Raw genomic sequence first — 10,943 nt, forward strand, 5'->3', positions numbered from 1 at the left:
TCAATGATTTCTCTCCACGTGCTGTAACTAGTCAGCAGACTAGTGTCCTGGCAGTTATCTTGAGGTGAAGAGGGAGGTGATGAAGCACTAGTTTGAGACTTCTTGCTGTAATTTTCCATGCAGTTTTTGAAAGGGGGCAGAGTGGATTTTGGCACCTTTTGTGAACCAAGTTCAGTTCTCTCCATCTAGATTTGCCTAATTGAACTATAAGAAAGCAGTTCCATTTTCTCTCCTCTCAAGGACTGAACAAATGGAAATGACTCCCAGGCAGCCAACCAGCTGGTCACTATAAGCACTTCTACAAAAAACTTTTGAGTGATGTGAAACATGACGTCGTGGGTAAAGCTGAGGCTGCTATAGCTGCATTCCTTCTGGGGTTTTCCCTGACGTGATTGGAGTTATGCCTTACACTAACTGTATTGTCCTGGTCACAGCACTTTGCCTTTATTTCTCCTTTGATAAAATGAAAATGAAACTATACTACCACTCCTCCTTTATCATCATTTCAATAAGATGTCTCTCAGACTCATAAGCCTCTTGCCTCATAAGAATCAGATGTATCATTAAAATTACCCTAGAATAGAAATATAATGGAGAGATAGTAATGCAGTTTTTCCAGCAGATACCCTTCCTCCCTGCAAACTTTCTGTTGCTCCCCTGATAGTTCCAGGGAAGAATTGCAATTTCATTTATTTTGTACTAGTCAGCTCTTAATTAAACACATGAATGGAAAGGAGTAGTGGTGCACATAAATCAGTGTCTACCATTTTCTGATGAATTAACCACCCTTTTGCCCCTGTCACCTTGCGGGTTTCTGTGATTGTCAACAGGCTTGGTAAAAAAAAAAAAGTTGAAGTGTTAATGATCCTTTTTGCTGGATGTAAAACAAAGCAGCTTTAACCACTGTTCATTATTCCCAGCAGCTCTTACCAAAGCTTTGAAAGGGAAATTATTCTCCAGGCAGCTACTAGTGGTAAAGGAAACAATCATTCTTGTATAATCCACTCCTCACCCCAGCCTTTTCCCTCTACACCTCTCACATCCACACATTTTATAGCTGTAAAATACCTGCAGAAAAAATAGCAGAAAGTATGGGAGCAAAGTAGTATTAATATCTAAATTAGATTTTAGGTCTTTGTATTTAACTATGGCAACAAGTTTTCCTTCCTAATTCATTGTTCTCTTGGTCTAATGTTAAAATGATTTTGTATTACCTTAGCACACTTACTTGAGAGGCAGTGGGAAAAAGTCACCTTGGCACATGCAAGTGTGCGTGGTGGAGGAAATCTAACCTAAAATCAGAAAAGGAAGAGTTGACAAGATATTTGGTAAATTTAGTCCCCTAAGAATACCTGTAGCTTCAACCCTTTTCTCCATTCTTGCTAAAAATTGGGATGAAATTAAATGGCCTTAATGCCTAAATATCATTCTCCTATGATTCGAGTGATTTTCTACATTGGCAGACGATTATATTGAGCTAAGCATGCTCTAACCTGGTGTCCTAGCAACAAATGTTAATGACAGGAGAGGCTGGGGCTAAGAGATGCAGTACATTACCTAGGAAAAAATCAAAATGGACTTAACATAGCGATCAAACCCAAAGAGACACTCACTTAATTTTCCTAAGTTAACCAACAACAGGCTATATATGCTCAGGGAAGTCAAACACTAGCCACAGTACTCTCCTTAGTTGATCTCATATAAATATGAAAATTATATCATTACATGCATATAATGCTTTAGAATGTCGTTTATAGTTTTATAGGTGAATAAGTTGAAACAAAATAACTTGCTAAAAGTGGAAACAACCTAAATATTCATCAATTGATGAATAGGTAAATATGGTATTTCTGAACAATGAGATTATTTGGCAATAAAAAGGAATGAAGTAGTGATATATGTCACGACATGGATGAACATTGAAAACATACTAAGTAAAAGAAGCCAGACACAAAGACCACATATTGTATTATTCCATTTATATGAAATGCCCAGAATAGGCAAATACTCTATAGAAACGAAATAGTGTTTTCCTAGGGTTAGGGGTTAAGAGAAACGGAAAGCGCCTACTAATAAGTGTGGAGTTCTTTGGGGGTAAAAAATATGTTCTAAAATATATTGTGGAGATGATTGTACAACTCTGTGAATGTACTAAAAACCATTGAATTGTACATTTAAAATGGGTGAATTGTACGCAGTGTGAATTATATCTCAAGTTGTTATGTTTTTAAAAGGTTAAAAAAAGCTTTTCCACATTACCCAGAAAAGGGTCCATACGGCATTGTTCTTGGTTCCCACGTAACTTAAAGGGAAACTGTCACAATGTCCAGAGCCCTTGACGTCCTGCAAATGGAGGAAGTAGATGTCCTCAAATTCCTTGCAGCAGGAACCCACTTAGGTGGCACCAACCTTGACTTCCAAACAGAACAGTGAAAAAAAAAAAAGTTAAAAAAATAATTTGCTAAGGTTATACGTTGGCTCATGGTAGACTATCTTAAGTAGAGATACGGTACAGAGCAAGTTCAATGTTGAACTTGGTCAGAGTACACTTATCTCAGTGCAACCCACTGCCACAACAGTGTTGGGTTCTCCCGCTATCTTGGGCTGGAGACAGCAGCTTCAGTTGTGATTAACAGGGTCAGGGCAATTAACGGTAGCCCACCACTTGGCCAGGAGCATTAGTGGTCTCTGGGAATGTCTATTCTGTGGAGATGAATGTCCCCAATAAATTTGGGGAAAAGAGTTGCCAGCCCACAAATCCCAGGTAATCATATTAAGGGGATCCAGCCTGCTCTGCCTAATGTTATTACTTTTTTGCTGTGGAAGGAAAGAATATGACACTCCAGGGGACTAAGTCTATTATTTACTCAGTCAATCAACATTTATTGAGCACCCACAGTGTGCAGAACCAGTAGAGGGCCAGGATTACAAAAATAGAAGACAAGTTATTCCCTTGAACTATAAGATTAATGAAGACATTTTCTCTGCCCTCAGGGAACTCTCAAACTGCAGGGGGAGAGAGTCTCAGGTTTTCAGGGTCTCCTAATCTGATGGGGAAAAGAGAAAGGCACTCACAAAAGCAATGTAAGGACAAAAAGATAAGGTATCTCACAAACTGGGACCTGAGTGTTAAATAAGGTGTGTTAAAAGAGTGTGCTTTGGAAAAGGCTGAGAGAAAGGGCAGACAAAATAGGGAGGGCATCCTGAGGGTCTCTTAAAAGGGGGAGAAGTGAAGTGAAGGCCGAGAAATCGGCCCAGAATGCAAAAGACTTTTAAGCAAAAGTACTAGCATATTCATAAAAAGAAACCAGTTTCTGTCCTGGAAGACACTACAGTCTAGTTGAATCACATCTAACAAGGTCATCTGAGCTCAGAAGAGACAGGAGCAAGGGTGGGGAAAGGACGGTGCTTATAAGGATATAGGAGTGTCTCAGAATCCCACTGGGGACTGGAGCTGTAGGTAACAGAGATGTCTTCCCTTGCCGTCTCTCATCCTTCTTCTCAGCCTCTGACTGGATGCTTCTCTTTCGCTCTAGGCCGACTCTGCCTCCTGGACCACATGATGTAAAAGTATTACTGCCTCTGGCTCTGGGTTTTTAAGCTACTCTGACACACACGCACACATTTTGAAAGGATGGGAATCTCTTAGTCCAATTCTAGATTCCCTGAGGGACTCAGCCATGCTGGGGTGAACCAGCGCTCACTACTTGTTCAACTGTGGCCAGAGGGTCAGTCCCCCTGCGCCAACACGGCTGCTCTTAAACTCCACCCCTCAATCCCATGAGGATATGGAGGGTCGGGTGTGGGGAGAGGGAGATAGAAGAACAGGTATTAGCTGAGCATACAACAAATAATTGCAATAATATATAACAAATGCTGGGGGTGGGAAGGTGGGATTTGAATCTGATATTAAAATATGAGTGACCCTTAAGTAGAAAAAAATTGAGGAGGATGCAGTAAAAAGGCACAGGGTGAAATAGTACTCAGCAATAGAAAGCAACAAACCTGATACATGAAGTCGCTTGACTGAAATCTCCAGAAAATTATGCTAAATTTGAAAAGCATATTAAATTATACGCTATATATTGTGTTTATTTAACAATCTTGGAATTTCAAAATGATAGAAATGGAGAATAGATTAATGATTAAGGAGAAGGGAGGTAGGTTTGGTGTAAAGGGCTATGTGAGGGGTCCTTGTGATAGAACCGTATCTTCACTGCGCTGGTGGACACAAATTGACACGTGATAAAACTTCATAGAACTGAATACACATGTGAATGAGAACCAGTAAAATGGGAAATCTGAATAAGATCGGTGGATTGTACCAACGTCAGTGTCCTGGTTGTGATCTTATGCTAAAGTTTTGCAAGATGTTGGAGGAAACTGCAAAAAAGGATGCACAGCCTCTCTCTGTGGTATTTCATACAATTGCATGTGATTTTACGATTACCTCTAAATTAAAAGTTAAAAAAAAAACAAAACAGGAGCTTCAAAATAGAATGTCAAGATGAGAAAATTGCCACCCTCCACGTGATGAGAGTGTGGTGTCCCCAGCGGGGCACAGTGAGACAGGAGCCTGGAAGGACAGTTAAAGCCCGTCTGGGAAAGGCTTTGTAGACTGTTCTGAGCAATATTCTAGACTTGGCCCTATTACAGGCAATAGAGAGATTTTGAGATTTTTTTTTTAAAAAGGGAGTGAAGTAATCAGATTTGTATTCTAGAATGATCCTTGTGGTTCTAGGCTGTGGAAGCACTGGGGAGAATAAATTGGGTGCCTCGTGTTGAATTCGATGACCCTGCCTAGTCTTCAGGCAGCACAGTCTAGCCCCTGCCAGTCACCTCTGTGCTTTTGGAATTGAACGGTCTATTTCTTGGTATGTGCCAGTGGACACAGAACACGTCTGACCAAGTGTCTGACTTGCCACCCCGCGCTTCCTAACTGCTGCTTTTTGTGGGAGCCCTGGGGACACACCTTCATTTGAACAGCACCTCAAATAGATAGGGAAAAGAAAACTAGTGCAAAAATGTGACAAAACGTACTGCACATAGGAACTAGACATTGTTTCCAATACTTGTGCTTTTTATTCCCTGCCGTTGGCTAGAAAAGGCATTTTCCAATTGCATTCTTTTGATTTTATGCCTGTCTTGTTCCTCTAATCAAATCCCAAGAACAGGGACAGACTGTGTTCTCTGTTCCTTCCCCTCGTGCAAATCTCTGACCCCAGGAGTCATCATTTATTATTTAAATCCAACATATATTGAGTGTTTACTGTAACTGCTGTCATCAACCCCGTTTACAGATGGAGCCAAGGTTTAGTGAGGATGAGGGCTTGATGAAGGTTGCACAGTTACAGGAGGTCGGGCTGGACCAGGGTTTAGGTTGTAACACTACGCTGTTGAGGAAACAGTAAATCCTGCTGTTGGGGGAATGGGAGGGGTGGGTGTGGAGCCTAAGGCTAACTTCCTCTCTCCCAGCCATTCTGTCCTCTCTGCAATAAAGTTTATAGTTCAGGAAGTTCCCTATAAGTGACAACACTCTGACACTTTCCCGAAGATAAGAACCGCTGGGCCAAGGCCTCCTCAGCACTTACCATTCCTTTTCAACTGACTCTCGATATCTCTTAGCTAGTAGCCAGGCTTTCCAGCTTACCTTCAAGCCAGGCTAAAATCTTCCTAAAGAAGCCTAGTGACATCCAGGCCCAGATCCAGGCCCATCCCCCATCATGGAGGACCCATCCCTGCCACCCCACCTCTCCCTTCCTTCCTTTCTTGCTTCTGGCAGTGTTTGCAGCTCAGCCGCAGCTCAGCCCAGAGAAGCAACTGTTATGTTAGACAGTAGGGAGATTTAGGTGGGGGGCCAGGTGCTGCTTTTAAACAGAAATTCACTCAGGTCCAGGAAACAGCCAACTATATACGGGCACCTTGACGAGGCAGGTGCTCTGCCTCCTGGTGGTAAACCCCAGGCAATGCCAAACAGAGCACTTGTTTATCAAGTGTCATGGATTAGGAAGTCAGACAGACCCGTCCATCCCTGGGGCGTCACCTCCAGGCTGGCCTCCAGGAACGACCACCCCTGAGATGAAAACCACTCCTGGGAGCAAACAGAGGAGGAGCTTTTACAATTTGCTCAGACTTCCTATCCTTCGTTGTTAGAATATATTCTTCCTGTAGCCGTCTTCGGTCCCCGTTTATACATGCTGAACAGTAGGGTTTTGCGTTGTTGTTCTCCATCTGGTATACAATATCTCCAGATTTTAATTTGGATAAAATAAGAGTCATTGAGTGCTTTATCATAAGCACTATGTGAAGCATTTTAATCCCCACAACAAATAACTCATCAATATGTGAACAATCAATGATTAAAGGTATCATTAACATACCCATTTTACACAAGATTTAGCAAAGTTGAGTAAACTACCCAAGGTCATAGAATGAAAGAGCTGGGTTTTGAATTCAGAGAGTACAGCCTCTGAGCCCATGTGCTTAATTATTAATGCTCTCTACCGCCCTACAGTTTTTTTTTTCTCCAAATGGGATCATTCTACCTCTATACACTTGTCCTTATTTTTTCTCTTTGAGTCAGAAAACCTAGAATTTGCCCCAAAAGCCCTAAATAGATTTATATTAGGGACCAGAGCCACTTTCCATGACTCATTTCAACCTCTGACCATGTCCACACCAGCCATTCCCCCTGCACAGCCCTGTCTTGCTCATATCCTTCACAACGAAGTGGTTCCTCATGTTAGAGGACTGTGCTGGCCATCCAGGAACGCTCCAGGAGACCAGTGGCCATGGTCATAAGGGAAAAAGAAACCCTATTTGCAAAGCAGCTGTATTTGCTAATTAAAAACCACTTCAACAAAATGCCTTTTAAGGAAAAGACATTGGGGAAGTATTATGCTCTCAGTAGTTTTGATAGGAACCAGCAGTGAATTCCTACTGAGCAAACAGCAGAGAAAACCACTGTGAGCATCTCCTATGGCTGAGTTCTTCCTATCCTATCTCCCTCACATACCTCACATACTGCACAAGCCACTGCATTCCTCTCTCCCATTCTCTACCCCACTGGGCCTGTCACTGGCCATAGCAATCTAGTAGAGCATCGTGGCAAAGAGCCCAGACTGCAACCAGACAGCAATCTTAGGCAAGTTACTTGGCCTCTCTTGGCCTTGGTTTCCCCATCTGTAAATGGCAGTGATAATTATAGTTCCTACCTAAGCTAGATGAATTAAAATGTGTAAAGCACTTAGAACAGTGTCTGACACATTGATTGTAAACAGTCAATAAATGTTGCACTCTGCCATTTAATTAAGAGCCACTTTAAAATAGTATATGAGGTAGTGATTAATAAGAGCACTCGGTTTGAAGTCAGCCAGCCTTGGCCCTTGAATCCTGACTTTCAACAACTTGCTTAACCTCTGTGACCTCAGTAAGAGGTCTATCTATAAAATGAACCTATAAAATCTATGTCTCATTAGAGTTCCTGAGAGGATTAAATGAGACAATATATGTAAGATGCTCAGCATAGAGTCTGTCTGGAAGTAAGCACTCAATAAGTGGCCCTTGTGACTAGTATAATTAACTCCCTGAACTTCAGTCCTTTCGTATGTAAATTGGAGACAATAATACCTCAGGAATTCTGTAAGGCTTGAAGGACATGACATCTAGTTTTCCTCTCCCTCTTCTTGCTCTTTTAAGATGTTCCACCTACTGCCTGTACAATGCTGCCTCTTCCCAGAAGCCTTCCTGGGTCCCAACGGAATGCGTTAGGGCTCCCTAACTGGTTCTGACTTGAATTCAGAGTCACTCAGTTCTATTATTATCTCCTGTCCATTCCCCGTGTACCATCCCATCTTGCTCATAAGCCAGAAGTCCCAGGGGACAGAGCCTCTTCCTATCAGCAACTCCCCAGTGTAGGAACTGAAGTAAATGCAATACCATCCCTCTCCCAAGTTACCTTGAGATCAAGAGAAATGATGGTTGAAGGCAGCCTTTGTTACTATTATCTTCATGGGCTGGGCTCTGGAGCCCTAAGAAGGAAGAGAGGGGACTGGACCTGCAGCCTCTGACTCAGAAGGAAGCTGAGCTAATGAGCAGAGGCCTGAGCCCTCTGACAGAGTCTGGGATTCCACCTAACACTCCATTCCTCTCTCTCCCTCCCAGGGCCTTTTCAAAGGCATCGAGGGCCTTTGACACTTTAGGAGTGCCTACATCATGTCAAAAATAGTAAGATGAACTCACATCTCACGTGAAATGAAATGTATACATAAACTATGTATAAGTGGAGTTGCAGCTGATTGGTCGAAGTTTTGTTTTAAAGCCATTTATATAAATATTTATGAATTTCCATTTCACAACTTTTTGAAGCCAGTAACTTTTTCCGTTTCATCCATCGTTCTAGTCCCTAAACCTATGTCTAAGGAATGGACCAGCAGTGCCTCCAGTGCCTAAAATAGGCAGTGCCCAGCTGGACTATGCCCACCCTATCTCTATCTATCTATCTATCTATCTATCTATCTATCTATCTATCTATCTATCTATCTATCTATCTAATCTTATCTATCTACCTACTTATATTTGTCTGTCTGTCTATCCATTCATCCATCCATCCATCCATCCATCCATCCATCCATCCATCCATCCATCCATGTATCATCTATCATCATCTATCTATCAACTCTCAATCATATCATCTGTGATCTATCTGAGCTGCCTGGGGTAGAAAATAAAGCACTGAGCAAGGCTAGAGTAGCCGAGCACGGTGTGATACTGCCCTCTATAGGTTGCTCCCAGAATGTGCAGATGGGGAGTCCCCATTTCTATCAAGCTGAGATCTGCTCCTCCACCACACTCACTTATTGACATTTATACCAGGCACCATTTACATGCTCTTGGAACAAAGAGTAATCAGAAAAGAATAGAGCTCATCCCTCCCTCTAGGAGATCACCATTTTGTAACGGCTACTGCAAACGTGATTAGAATTCAGTGCAATGACTGCAGTAATAGATGCTCGTACAGAGTTCTATGGGAGGAATGAGAATAAGTATGGGACAGTAGAGGAAGGCATCACAGGGAAAATGACATTTAACTTGGGCCTTGAATAATGGGTAAGAGTTTGCCAGGCAGTGCTGGGGAGGAAAGACATTCCAGGCAGGCAGAAAGAACCGCATGAGCAAAGGCAATATACTATAGAAATGCAGGCTTGTTGGGGGACCAGTGAAAAGTGTGATGTAGCTGGAGAGTGCAAGACTCATCTGGAGAAGCAGGTGAGGCCAGATGGTGAGGAAACTCTCATTTGAAAAACAAGGATGTAATGCTCTGGCCAGGACCTTGTGCCAAACAAGGGAGGAAACTCTCTTCATTCTCGCTGTCCTGATTTGGTTAAGGTTTTGCATTGGCCTCCTTGTTTATCCTCCCTCCCACCTCCTACCTTCCCTCCACATTGCTACCTAAAGATTCTTCGAAATCATGGGGCTGCTCCTCACTTCCCCTGCTTAAACCTTCTCATTAGCATCAACATGCACAAGACAAAGGTCAGACTCCCAACCTCACACACAAAGGGGCAAGTTTAGGGCTTTTTCAAGTAGCAAGGACCTGAGCCACAATGAAGTTATTTATACAATGGGGGATTATTGTGAGGTCACATGAGGAGAACAGGAGGACAGGCATCTCAGCCACCAAACGGGCCATGTAGTGACTGGATAAATGGTCCGTAAGGCTACAATGTAGCTGTGGGAAAGGCAGTCTTTGACTGCCAAACATTATACATTCCTACAAAAGTGCATGAGAGTGATATGTCTGAAAGTTGTACAATGGATTTATGTGTTAGTGAAAAGGAAATTCTGGTTCCGGAGAGCAAAATATATTTCAAAATATCTAAATATGGCCCAGAATCAGAATGTAATAGTGACTAAGAGTATTGGTTCTAGGACCAGACAGTCCTGGCTCTATATCACTTATTGTCTAGGAGATTCTGGGCAAGTTAATTGACTGCTCTCTTCTTGTTTCCTTTCTGTTATAATAACATAGCACCCATCTCAGACATAGTTGTGCCGATTAAAAGCTTCACCAAGCGTTTAGAAGAGTGTCCACATAATAACCACTCAATAAAGGTCCTTTATTACGATTCATGCAGGCATTGGGACAGAGAGTTCTAATTATCCCTTGAAATACCCCACACTACCCATTCTCCCTTTCTTTCTGTTAGTCATGGAAACCCCGCTCTTAAGCTTTAGTAGGGTAGTCCAGCCAGAGATCAAATTTCATCGCCCTCTTTGCAGCCAGATACTGGCCGTGTGACCAAGTTCGGCCAGTGGAAGGTGCGGGAGCGGTAGTGAGGTGTGCAACTTTCTAGGTCTAATCTTTAGAAGAAAAAAACTTGCTTGCTCTCTTCACATTCCCCCTTTCAAGTGGCCTAGACATAGAGGTGGAAGCCACATGTTAAGAATGGCAGAGGACGTGGTTCCACAGTGTAGTGGTTAGCACATCTGCTTCACACGCAGAAGGTCATAGGCTCGTGCCCCAGTGGAGCCACAGTTCATGGTCTACAGCCATACTACCCTGAACAAGCCCGATGTCTTATCTTGGAAGCTAAGCAGGGTCAGGTCTGGTTAGTACTTGGATGGGAGACCATCTAGGAGGACCAGGTGCTATAGGCATAAATAGTAATAATAATAATAATAAATAAATAAATAGGTAGATAAATAAATAAATGGCAGAGACATTCTAAATCTCTGGGCTGCTTACCTCTTACTGCTACGTGAGAAAGAAATGGCTTCTGTCTTACCTAAGCCATTGTATTAGGGGGCCACTTTGTTACAGCAGTTTAGTGTGTACCTTTAATGAATGTAGTAGCTTTTTCTAAAATATGTCTTCCCTAAGGCATATTAGGAGATAGTTTACTCTCACATACAAAAATATCTATGATGGCCTTTAAATATAT

At 42.4% G+C, this 10,943-nt stretch overlaps 1 pseudogene; it reads left to right on the top strand.

Moving 5' to 3' along the window:
- The first annotated feature begins 10,543 nt into the window (after nt 1–10,543).
- LOC120611381 (uncharacterized) lies at nt 10,544–10,659 on the top strand (annotated as a pseudogene).
- Nucleotides 10,660–10,943: the final 284 nt, after the last annotated feature.

The sequence above is a fragment of the Pteropus medius genome, unplaced genomic scaffold, assembly GCF_902729225.1.
Source record: "Pteropus medius unplaced genomic scaffold, Ma_sr-lr_union100, whole genome shotgun sequence".
Lineage (NCBI taxonomy): Eukaryota > Metazoa > Chordata > Mammalia > Chiroptera > Pteropodidae > Pteropus > Pteropus medius.